The sequence below is a fragment of the Dermochelys coriacea genome, chromosome 4 (genome assembly GCF_009764565.3).
Source record: "Dermochelys coriacea isolate rDerCor1 chromosome 4, rDerCor1.pri.v4, whole genome shotgun sequence".
Lineage (NCBI taxonomy): Eukaryota > Metazoa > Chordata > Testudines > Dermochelyidae > Dermochelys > Dermochelys coriacea.
In genome coordinates this window covers 16,118,114-16,131,309 of record NC_050071.1, presented here as the reverse complement: position 1 = coordinate 16,131,309, position 13,196 = coordinate 16,118,114, and the positions used below count along the sequence as shown (strand labels likewise).

The following is a 13,196-nucleotide window of genomic DNA, read 5'->3' as shown; positions in this document are numbered from 1 at the left end:
CAGCCTCACTGCTGAGTCAATGTCCTGGGGGGAACTGCACAGACATCTCCCACCTCTGTGTAGCCAGTGGCCTGTGCTTCCCAGTACCATGCTGTAGCCGCCACATTAATTTGTCAAATAAAATGTGCAGAAATTTAAAATATTGTGTGCAGAATTTTTATTTTTTTTTGGGTGCAGAATGCCCTCGGGAGTATGGTAAACAATTGAGACAAAGCTGAAACTCAAGCTGTGTGGAAGCCTATTTGTCTGTCTAGTTGTAGCTGTTTTCTTTAACACCACCGATATAAGGACTTAGGTTTCAAATATGATGAAAGGGTCAAACAATGACGATCAGTCTCTTACCAGCACTTGTGTGTGTGTGTCACATTTATTAAACAGTTTACGCTGTGCTATCTAAGGTTGAAAACAATTTTGTCATTAAGTTTACAATAATAACAGAACAAATCACATCCTCTAAGATTTGCTCTGGAAGGGATTAAATTTGTGGGAACCTTTCAAATCACCTTAAATATATTAGGACAAGAAAGAGTGGTATCACCTCCCTCCCCCCCACTCTATAAAAGCCCCACTGTAGGAACTGTGCATTTAGAGTCCTGCAGTATTTGTGAGGGCAAGGCCAGATTAGAGGGTTTTCACCTCTAATTTCACCAGATTAGAGGGTCAGAACCATACATTTTGTCAAAATCATGTTGTTTCATTGAAGCAGAAATGTTTTGTGGAGGCATTTCAGTTTTGATTCAGAGTTTTTCCAGAAAGGTTTTTTTGTTCTGGGCTCAGAAAGAGAAAGAAAAGTTGGGGCACTGGCCTGAGATGTGGATAACCCAGATTCAAGTACCTTCTCTGCCTGATTGAGAGACATCTGGGATGAAAAACTTTGCTCTGATCAGACACTTGAACCTGGGTCACCCGCATGCCAGAACCCTAACTACCAGGCTGGAGAACACGTACAATTCTGTTTTCATGTAACGTTGCAAAGGTTTGAGTTTTCTTCTGATGAGGAATGAAGACAAATTTTGAAACCTCACAGGTTCCCATGAAACGGAATTGTCATCCTGCACCCACTCTAGTTTTCATGTCAATTGAAAACTGTTCAAAAGACTGTAAAGAAATGTTCATGATTAGGGATTGGTGAAGCTGGTGCAAAATGTTTCACACTTTTCTCCCCATTTATTTTCGGTGTGTGGTCACAGTCGTATGGATGCAAAAAGGCCAACTCATTTCTGGGCAGAGAGTCATCATATCATGGGACTAGACAGTAATGTGGGACTACACCTGGAATATTGAACTCAGTTCTGGGCACCCCATTATCAAAAAGAGGTGATTAAAGTGATAGGCATTCAGAGAAGACCTGTGAAACTAACTTGGAGGGCTGGAGGGGAATTGACTTAAGAGCTAAATACATTGTTTGGTTTCAAGATGACTAAAGGGAGGCAACATGATAAGAGGCTAGACACAGTTGAAGGGTGTAAACACAAAGGACGGAAAGGAATTATTTACTGTCATACACTGAGGTATAACTTGGAGTAATAGAAATTACCAAAGGGAAAATTAAGGTTGAATATCAATATAAATTCCCTGGCAAAAATGACAGGTTTCAGAGTAGCAGCTGTGTTAGTCTGTATTTGCAAAAAGAAGAGGAGTACTTGTGGCACCTTAGAGACTAACAAATTTATTTGAATATAAGCTTTCGTGGGCTACAACTCACTTCATCAGATGCAACAATGGTGGCTGATGTTCAAAAATCGTGGTGGGGTAGCTGGAGGTATCATAATGTCTTCCACCCTACTTTCTCCTTCTTCCCCCATATCTGCATTTTCCAACTTCTCCCATTTTCCAAAGTATTTTACAGGACCAATAAATACTTCCCTATAAATGCATGGTGAAATGTGCATGTCATTGGAATTTCTAGATAGAAAAGAAAGGCCAGCCCTTCAGCTAAAAAAATCCATTTTAAATACACCCAGAGTCTATTTTTCTCTTCATGATGCTTAGAAATTAGGAGAAAATTATATGTACTTTGAAGTTTCCATCCAGCAGTTTGAACTTTCCCAAATGTTCTCCTCTGTTAAAACACCAAAGCTGGATAATTGTGTAGACATTTTCCTCCAAAATAGCAACTTCTTAAACATTCAGGTTCAAATTTTCAGAACTATGCCTAAACTGACCCCCTCTCCCTCCAAAAAAATTGTTCTATAACAACTAACTACAGTAAAAATAAATCTTTTTAAATGATCCACTATTGGCTCTACTTTGAATTACAAGGATCCAATAGTAACAGATGGTACAGAGGATGATAAAGGGTGCTATTCACCCACTAGGGTTATGGCTGTTGGTAGAGTGATCTGACTTCAAAAAGCAAGAGAATGTGTTTGAGGTCACACTGTTTAACACTTTATCATGAAGTTGGCTTGACTTATCACATTTATGATTATTTTTTGTACATATGTTAGAGAAATCCTTGGGGGAAAAATGGTAAAAAACCAGATGCCTGGTAATCCTATTATCAGGGCAGTGTGACCTGGCAGCCAGAGTCAGTAGTACTTGTGAGCCATGCCACCACCCCAGGGTGAGCGGTGGCCAGGATAGGGGGACCCAAGCCCACCCTCTCTACCAGATCCTAACCCAGGGCCCTGTTGGTGGCGGGGTGGCCCTCCACCAGCTCAGCGGGGCTCCTACCAAAACACGCCAAGCCTGTCTATGGTTCTACAACCACTTCCCCACAACGTTTCCCTGGATCACTTCCTACGCAATTCTCTGCAGTTTGCTGTCTCCAGATCTCCAAGGGTCTCTCCCCTCTTTGCAACATCCTGAGCCTGTGTGTCAGGATCTGTCTTCATCCGTCCACATCCTGGAGTGCAGGCGGTCTTCTCCCAGGAATCAGCAGCACACCTCCTTCCTCATCAGCCCAGTCTGAGCAGCTCTGCTGCCTTTTATAGCCTGTCTCCATCTGGATCATGCCCAGCAGAGCCGAGGGGGTGGGGCCTCCTCAGCCCAGAGAGAAGGATTAACCCCTGCTGCACCAATGCGGCACTGATACACCCCGTCACAGAGCCCCATTGTGCTGGGTACTTTAAAAACACACAACAAAGAGAGACAACTGCTACCTGGAGGGACATACAGTCAAAAGACACAGAGAGATGAAGGGGAGGTGTTGTGGATACTACAGTAAATATAAGTAGAGAAAACATGATGGTGTGATGTGAAGTAAAGGCTGCAAACTGATCCAGGCATGCTGACCCCCATGCCTAAATGTAATGTAATCCCATGAAACTGGAAAGATTAGGGTTTATTGTTTTATTGGCATAAGTCTGGCATTACCTGCGTAACTCACTGTTTTATTTAGAGATGGACTAGAGCAGGGAGCACGTGCGAGGCTGTAATCATACTGGAGAACTCAAAAGAGCCATGTGGAACCCCAAAGAGCCATGTGCTGGGCATGACCAGTCTAATGGGAATATGGTTGGGTCTCTGCATACTCAGATCAGTAAGGAAAACGATATCCTGCAGATATGCACGTATGCTGCAGTACTTTACAATATTTACTCCTGTGTCAGCTCCCAAACAGTATTGTCATATTTGGCAGAGCGTGCATTCCCCAAACTCTGAGCTGTCACAATTATGGCATGCATGCACACACAGAGAGTACTGACAACAGCTGAAGATACCTTTCTCTCTTCATACTCAAACATCACAGTACCAGCTGAACACATTCATTTTCTTCAATCTTAAAAAAGATTCCTGTGATAAAAAAGAAAAAAAAATTCGGCCTCAGTCTAATTCTGGGAGAAGCTAGAAACCTCTATTATCTAGAGGGAAATTTTCAAAAGGGCCTAAGGGATTTAAGGGAGTCAAGGTGGGTGAGGGAATCTCTTTTATTGGACCAATTTGTGTTGGTGAAAGAGACAAGCTTTCGAGCTAACAGAACTCTTCTTCGGGTTTGGGAAAGGTACTCAGAAACTTAAGATTTAAGACCAATGAAGGTCAATGGGAATTATGCTCCTAAATCCCTTACACTCTTGAAAATTTCCCCATTTATCTGTCTCACTCTCATTCTATCATATCTGTCTAGTCATTTATCATATTTCTAATATGCCTTTCAGGATGACATCTAGGTGCCATTTTTACATTGGACAGATCTCTCTCCCCATTTAAGCCAATTTCTCAAACTAATACAATAATCTTGCCAGGATATTATAGAATCATAGAATATTAGGGTTGGAAGAGACCTCAGGAGGTCATCTAGTCCAATCCCCTGCTCAAAGCAGGGGATTCATCCACAGCGATTCATCCACATTCATTCATCCACAGTTATACCGACCCCTGGTTTTATCAGGTAGCAGGAGTTTCATTGTAATGCTGTTCTCCTGTCCTTTTTAAAAACAAACAGTTATAGGAAATGTATTCATAACTCCTGACTGATTCTGCTGACAGCAGAAAAGTTATTACTCCAAATGCAGCTGAGGCTGCTGAGCTGACAATTGATCTTAAATGCAACTACATCATTGGCTGTTTCTACATTCTGTTAACAGAACTAGGCTGATTTGATTCCCTGCACTTGTAACTGTACAGGATTTATTCTGATTGCAGTCATTCCACTATTCAATGCAAAAACTAGGAATGGGTAAACAGGTTGCCATTAGAATGGAGTAAATAATTCATAACAAAACTACTGGAATAATTTAGCCTCTTTTTCCTTTTTCATGAACACACAGGGCAAAAAGACCCTACTGACTTATGCATCTAAGTCCCTTCGACTTTCAACGAACATAAGTTTCTAAATTACACAGACACTTGAAAATTTCACCCTTTATTTTCTGAACAATTTCTGAGCGTAATTATTCGTCTGTAGCATGCACTCACGGGGTGATGTGGTGCCATTTAAATCAATGGCAAAGCTGCCTTAATTGCCTTGTGCCTCAGTTCCCCATCTATAAAATCCTTCCTTTCTCCTACCATTTGTCTGTTCTATTTAGACTGTAAAATTCTTTGGGGGCAGGGACTGTGTCTTACTAGTGTACTTGCAAAGTCTGCAATTTTGGGTGCTATTATATCAAATATCAAACCTTTAGATGCTTCTATCATATCAAATAATCCTAATTAAATAATAGAAAAGGTGTAAAAGGGGTACTTAGTGGAAGCAAATTGGTAGAATTTTTTTGCGCTATCCAACCTAGGTGGGATACAATAAAAAATAACCTGAACCCAGAATTCAAAGTGAACTTAAAACTGTTTTTGTTTGTTTGGGGCAGGGGTGCAGGTTGCAGGAGTGTCTGGTAAGGATGTTGTTAAGCCAGACAATGTTGGGGTATTTTCTTTCTGCCATTTTACGTGTATCTGAACTTCCTGGTGTTTGACAGGACCAGAAGTGCAAAGACTTATGAGATAAACATGAGAAACACAAGATAAATATTGCGTTATTTTAGCAGCATTAAAGACCTGCCATTGATGACAATGGAAAAACTGACTTAAATAGGTTGGGATCAGGCCCTCATTACCAGGAGACAGTCTAATTTTGCAATTTTGCTGGCCCAACTTGCAGAAGAAAGTACAAAAGAGTAAGATTTTTCAATCCAATTTTGCAGCCCCAAAGGTCCACCTTAACAAGTAAAGTTGGCTTATATGGCTAGTCAAACTGGATTTGCTGCTCCTTTGTGTCACCAGCACAGCACACAGCAGCTGGGAGCATACTTGTGAATCTGGTCCAAACCTCGGGGTTCTTATCAGAATTGAAATGAACCTCTGAACCTTTGGAAGCTCCCTGATCGCTGGTAAAAAAGACTGTGAAATAAGAATTTCAGCAAGTAACTGACAGCTGAATTGTTACCTGTTGGACTGCAGAAGAAGCAGATGTCTTTTGCAAAAACAGGTGTACAGTTGCCCCAGAGACAACCGCTAGTCAGTTCCACTCTAACCAGCAGGTCAGTCATCTCATCTACCACCTTCCCTGAGAAGGGACAAAAGGGCAAAAGCAGAAAACAGATCAGGTGGTGAAACTTGGGGAAATGCCAGTCTGAAAATGGGATACAACTACTGTACTAGATGAAGACTCTTATTTAATGGTATCAAAGAAGACAATAATGGTAAACAACAGCGATTTTTTCACTTGCAAACCTTAGCTCCTTTGGGGCCAGATTCTGATGTGCTTATTCAGTGAGTCACTGGCTGGGTTAAGGCATATGCACTACAGATATCTACCTATGCCCCCGGCTTCCAGAGGAGTGATTATAGCAGATTCTCAGCTTTCATTAAAAAAAAGAGTAAGTTTCTAGCCCACATGGCTACAAAGAAATGCTTGAAAACATGACCAAACTGTAACGAATTCTGGGACTGTTGGGAGCTTGAAACAGTATCTCTGAGAGGGGTGACTTGTCTCATGCATCTCAATAGGATATTCACTGTAAGACCCATTGCTTTGGCCTTACCAGCAGAGGATTGTGTGTGTCAGGAAATGTGTGCAGCAGGCCCCAAACAGATACATCCTGACTGCTTGGCTAAGTACGGTCACCCCTACCTTTCCAGGGGTGAAAGGGTATGTCCTACAGCAGCTCTTAGATAATGGGGCCCCTGCCTCTCTGGAAGTGTAAGGGTAAGTTTATAGGAGTGGGTCCATGGGAGGCCTGGTTTCATTCTGTGCTTGCAGCCCTGGCTTGAATACTCTGCTAACAGCTCAATTGGGATCAATTTGCAAGATTGTAATACCTTTACTTACACCGGGTTAGATTGTCACAGCCCTTAATCCCCTTCATCACCCCAAATTGTGACTCCAGCTGTGGGACCTGGGAGATTAGGAGCTACTCACCCAGTATTCCTCCCTTTGATGTATGGAGGAGGTGGGGAGTTGGAGGATTCCACCCCTACTCCCGCCACAGATGCAGGACAAGCAGCTCCACAGAAAGGGGTCAAGTAATTTACATCCCCAGACTAGAGCAAGGGAGCAGTGGAGGAGAAACTGGGCCTGTTGAGGGTCACAGTTCATTCTCTGGTCTGCTCCTGGGCCAGAGCTGTCCCTTATGGGCTCAGAAACTCAACCAAGTCCAGTGAGGGCCACCTTACCTCATGAACTGTCCCTGATGGGCTACTTGCAGAGTAAGGTGTTACTCAGTATGAGTAAGGGTGTCAAGATTTCTCCCCTTTAAAAAAATTACACTTTAAACTTTGGGCTAGCTCTCTCTTTGGGAGAGAAAAGAAAATTAGATGTTCAAATTAAAAAACAGGGTTGAAGCAGTACAAAAGGGAACTTTCTGACATCTTTATGTCTCTAAATGTATCACTTGGAATAGTAAAAGGCATTTTGCTGGAGCACATTTAAAGTTGAGACACAGGAATATCTGGAACTGCTCCAGTGGGGGCAATGGAGGAGATATTTACTTGTATACCAGGAGCATTGGTTTTAATTATTGGATTGCCTAGATTATTCAATTATGCTTGCAAAAGACTTCAGTCAGCCGTTGCCGTTGAGATTCCCCCCTCCAGAACAAAGAGCTGGTGCTTGCATGGGCCATTCTCTGGTATAAAGAGAAAATGTAACTAAAAGAAGCAAAATAAGAGCAGCTTCCTGAGAGGATCCAGCAGAGATTGTCTATCTGTAGCTGTGTGTACTGTACATGGACCACATCGTAGGGATGGCTTTTGCAGAACCTCCGATGAAGCTCTCTAGTGTAGCTTATGTGAATGACTGCTGGTCACTGAACAGCCACCTTGTTCTGTCCTGTACTAGAACTTGTCTATTTTCTTCTTATGCTACCTGACTCTCCCTGTTGATCCAATAAGTCATATTGTACTATGGTGAGATGCAAAAGCCACAGCTGGAAATTCCTTGGTATTGCTGCTATTGCCAGTGGCAACACAACCACATGGAACTGTGAAACGAGTGCTCATAGTGTCTCCCTGCCTGTGACGGGGTGTGACTCACCACTGTGGTGCTGCCTGATGGATGTCCCGGGGATCAGCTCTGCTAACCAGTGCACCCTCTTCTGCTGGTGTCCTGCCCACCATCACCTCCACTCCTGGACTCATGTCACCCCAAGGACTGCAGTGTCCTCTTCAGGAGACAGTCCTCCAGCTGTGTCACACTCGGTTCTCCCTCCTTCCAGGGGAACGGCAGTCCACTGTCCAGCCCACTTCCTCAGCGGCAATTGGAGGAAAATGGGGGCAGAACCCAGGGCTGCCCACTACTCTGGGTCCCAACCCAGGGACCCTGTAGATGGCTGCATCCCCTCCAACCCCGCAGTCTACTTCCCTAGGCCACTTCCCCAGCACCTTCCCTGGACCTCAGAATGCCAGCAGTCAGCTGGGAGCTCATCCTCATTCCCCTGATCCTGCCTAGCACTGCTCTGTCCAAGGTGCTAGCTGCCTTCTGCCTGCAAGGCAGCCTGTCTTCTCCTTCCCTGAGCTCCAGGGAGTGACCGACCTACTCTGCCCTGCAGCTCTTCTCATATAGGCCTGCCTGGCCGTGGTTGACTGCTCCTCCCAGACCCTCTCCAATAGGCTGTCTCCTGCATAGCCTCCCTAGAGTCCTCTCCAATTAGCTGCCTGTTGCACAGCCTCCTTAGGGTTCTATTAACCTTTTATGGGCTAATGTGGGGCAGTCGCCCCATCACACTGATCTTCTGCGAATCTTTGAGACATTTAACACAACATCCAATCATGCAGACATGTCTTAGTTGTGCCACTAGATCAACTTCATGCTCAAGATAAACATCTCCTTTTACGTTTTCAGGGCCCAAGTCCTCAGCTGATGTAAATGGGTAAAATGCCATTGAGGTCAACACAGCTAAGCTCCCTTGTGCCAGGTGAGGATTGGGCCCTCTATCATTACTGGAATTGGGGGTGAGTGATCACAGAACTTCCATAAACATGTCTCTCTCTATTTGGTGCAGAGGGTAGGAGGGGTGCAGCTCACTGAAACGTTTGTAATTGTTGGATTCTAGGACATTTAATGAACTAAAGGTCAAGCCACTCTAGCATTTCATCATAATCAGATACATGTGAATGCCGCAAAAATAATGACAGAGACATGTAATTTAGCTGTGCAAAAAAGACTGATTCTTATTTTCTTTCAGGGTCATCTTCTAATGAGAGTGAATATTATTTTAGCCTCTTTCTGCTAGATAGTTTCCTGGAAGAGTTCACCTTTACAGATCTGTTTTTTGGAGACAAAGAAACTGGGATTTTTAGACCTATAAAAATAAACTGGACTTTTTGATTGAATAACATCTGATAAAACTGCCTAAACAAAGATACAGGGATCCTAAGGCCCCTTTGAAATTAATTTGGGTATGTTGCTGAGAGAAACTTGGTTACCCTTAGCAAAACTGGGAGCTGACTACTTTTGTTGAGCACCCCGCCTGTTCTTTATGGGTGGAATTTTCAAAAACAGTCTGTGTTAGCCTCGTCCCCCTCTTTCAGTCCACTCAGAACGCCCTCTGTTAGGGGAGGGATCAAGGAGGGTCTACACTAGCCTTTTGCCAATGGGATCCCCCAGCAATAAGGGAATCCACACCTGCTGCCTTAAGACAACTGCAATTTACCTTTGAGCTATTCAAGTTTTGCAGAGGAGAGTTAAGAAGGACCAAGGATTTGGCCCCAAATTCTGAAAATTAATCTCAACCTCTATATAAGCATATTATATGTATTAGGTTAAAACACAGCTCCTGAAACTGTGTACTGTGTACTGTACTGGTCTCAAATGAAAGAAGGAACAAAGGCATTTGTGTCCCTGAGAATTGAGTTCAGAACAAATGTTTTCAAAATATTCTCATAAATCTGGGATTGCTACAAACCAAGGCAGTTTTCCTGAGTAGTAAGATTGTTTCATTTTTTGTAAGAAACTACCTGGCTGCCTTTAGGATTCTGAGGAGTTAGAGGACCAGTTTTCATGCTGCCCTGTCCAATTGAGGTTTTACAGCCTAACTTAAAAAGGAGATCTTTTCCCTGGCTGAGCTGGGGTGGGGTGAGCACGGAGAGGTGCCAGCCAGTCACATCTGATTGTGATAAATAATCAGTTGTGCGCTCAGTGTGTGATGCTTGTTAAAATCCAAGCTTTGGAATAGCTCCCGAATCGCACTGCAACCACCTCCACCACCAATCTCTTTTGCATCTCATTGGCATTTGAGAACATTAATTGACTCATTATTCCAATTCATAGTCAGGAAAGGAAGCTGATTAAGGGAGGCAGATGCAGAATCTCCAGACACATTTGTAGCTGTGTTTGTCCCAGCAGTTTACTTGAGTTATTAGAATACTTAGGAAGCAATATCCAGGAGAACAGGGAACGTGTCCTGCTAAAGTGGGCCCCTTACAGAATTTGTCTTTTAACCCCAGGATGGTACACCTTTGCCCTTGATTGAAAACCACCTCTGCATATGCACAAAATGATTCCATTGAAACACTCAGGATTAAATAAAACAGCTTCAGTTCATTGTGAAATTACTCTGGTGGAAAAGAGCTTTCTGGTATTTTTCTGTATGTTCCAGTTTAAGAGTTCTGATTTAAAAACGTAATTATAAATTAGATTCTATAGACACCATCAAGATCACCATGGGCTGAATTCTGCCTTTTTATTCATGTGGACAGTTTCATTCCTGCCAGTAGATTAGCATAGATAAAACAGAGGGCATACATTTGCCCCGCTATATTTTTGCTGGCATTGCTAACAGCGCTGGGTAAATATTGAGTGAAAATGAAGAACAGTAACAACTGGAGCTTGGGGAGTATCTGTAAATTCTGTGAGCTAGATTGTGCCAGGTCCTCCTATCAAAAGAGTGTCCTCTTCCTCTTGTAACAGCCCTTGCAAACTGAACGTCTGCTCCCTTAGTATGCATTCAAACATAGCTGGGAGTGAGGGAATGGGGTTTGGGGAATGGCTTTCTTTGCATTGGCCCTTTCAGGCCCAGCCTAAAGTAAGATGCAGCCTTCAGTATCTGCCTGAGGTATTGGCAAAATTCCAGTTTGGCTCACTATGTTCCACTTGCTGCCTTTTTTTGAATCACAGCAAAGTCAGTTGATGTTGATTGTGGCCTTTTTCCAATGGTATCTGGATCTCCATGAAGATTCTAGGGCACTTTTGCACTGCATTTGGAATGTCAAGTTTCAGGCTGTGATTCGTTATGACTGGTGGGAGTAGAACGGTTGAAGTCACATGGTGTTTCTTCTGGTCCCCTGATTGGCTGAATATGCAGATGCAGAGGGTCAGCAGAAGCCAGCTGGGCTGATTATCTCATAGGGGGTAGCTTCATTTTATGTGCTTCTCTGACCCAGTGAAAAAAAAACATAGGCTGAATATTTTTCAAAATTGTCCAGTGTTTCAGTTTTGGGGTACCCCATGTGAGACACCAAGTGTTGGCCCTAGCATCTCTGTTAATACTTCAAAGAGCCTCAGCCCTGGTTTTCTACAGCAGGGACTGACGGGGCCTAATTCTGCTACAGATCCCTGTTACCTAACAATGTGGAGAAGCTCTGGGATGCTTCCTGGTGCATTATGGTGGGTAGGAATGCTCATTCCCCCTCTCCCTGATGACCAAACTAGATTAAGAGCATTATCCCTGAGGCAGGAAGAACAGAGGGAGAGTTGCCTGTCTATCTGATGTCTGGTTGGATTATTTACATAGCAAGAAAGGCTGCTTTTAGGGTAGGGGGGAAAAACACAGACATTTTAAAATTTGAGACAAATGAAACCACAGCAATACGGGTTTTTTAAAATTCTTTTTTGCCTCTTTTACTATTGGACAAAACTGATGTGTGTTACGATGGACAGCCACAAATGACAAGGTTAAGGGCACTGATTTTATCTGCATGGTCACGTGCCTTTTTTATCTAAGTGTCTGGGGTTCCCTTTTCCGCCTTGCAGTCCAGCATTACGACTGACCTGTACATCTTATGGCAAGTACTGTGGCAGGTCAGTATATGAGATGCCTGCGTGGTGCTTGCCTATCCTGAGACTAGATAGCCAGTTCTGTTAGCATCTGATCTAATGCCTATCATAGGCAATAGAAAGACTCCAAGCGACTTCAGTGGACAGTTCAGTGAAACTTCTGTGAATTGGGCCCATAGTGGCTTACTTTCATGAACACTAGAGGGAAAAAGATACCTTTTCCTTTCCATCCATAGGCTCCTCAGCAAAGCTTCCACCAACCATTCCTTTTAGAAGAGTTATGCCAATGCTGGATTGTTACAGTTTCACTAATGACATGGCTCTCCTCTACTACCTGTCTTTTATTTCATACAACCACAATGCTGATTAAACATGGCCTGCATATTAAATGATTATCTTGTGCATGTTGTGAATCGTGCATGTGGAGCACTTAGCTTACAGAGTTGAGTTGTGCATTCATTTTATTTTTTAAAACGAACATGACTTTCGTTGCCATCTCTCTGCTTTCCCCCCAACCTGTGTCTTTCTTCTCTACTGATATTGTAAGCTCTTGTGTTTGTACAGTGCCTAGCACAATGTGGCCTCATTTTCGGTCGGTCCCTAGGCATTAGCACAATCCTAATTATTCATGTCAATCAAGTACTTTGATGAAGCTTAGGTGCCACACAAGCACCCACAGAAGAAAGGCCATGTCTGAAAACTTGTGAGAGGAAATCTCTTTATTATACCAACCTCATATGGTTTCAGTGATGGCAGTAAATGCCAGATCCAAAGTCCATTGAAGCCAATGAAAGTCTTTACATTGCATTCAATAAGCTTTTGGCTCAGGCCCCATGTGAATTGTATTTTAATAGTTCGACTTTAATCTGAACAACCTGAAGCCAAATTTGTACCTGATATTACAGCGTCTACTTAGATGAAACTTCTCTTGAAGTTTGATGGAATTTGTACATGACTAATGTGACAGGGGAAGGCCAGATGGTTATGGAAGAGTAGTGGGAGAGAGAGATATTAGCTGCAGGCTACACAAATCGCTGGTACCAGGATAAGTGAAATGGCAGCTGATACAGGTCAATTAAGACACCTAGGGCCAATTAAGAACTTTCCAGAAGGCAGGGAGAAGGCTAGGTTGATTGGGACACCTGAAGTCAATCAGGGGTTGGCTGAAACTAGTTAAATGCCTCCCAGTTAGTCAGGTGGGTGTACATGTCAGGAGCTGTGGGAAGAAGTTGTGCGGTTGGAGAGGCTGAGTAATGCACACCATATCAGGCACAAGGAAGGAGGCCCTGAGGTAAGGGTGAAGTGGAGCTTGAGGAAGTGAGGG

The 13,196-nt window shown here is 43.3% G+C and overlaps 1 long non-coding RNA gene across 1 annotated transcript; it reads right to left on the bottom strand.

The window, feature by feature from the left end:
- Positions 1 to 3,356: 3,356 nt before the first annotated feature.
- LOC122459965 lies at positions 3,357 to 7,993 on the bottom strand. Its single transcript, XR_006280959.1, has 3 exons — positions 7,913 to 7,993; positions 5,825 to 5,939; positions 3,357 to 3,738 (listed from the first exon to the last, which is right to left on the bottom strand). It is a non-coding gene; the product is annotated as an uncharacterized LOC122459965 (long non-coding RNA).
- Positions 7,994 to 13,196: the final 5,203 nt, after the last annotated feature.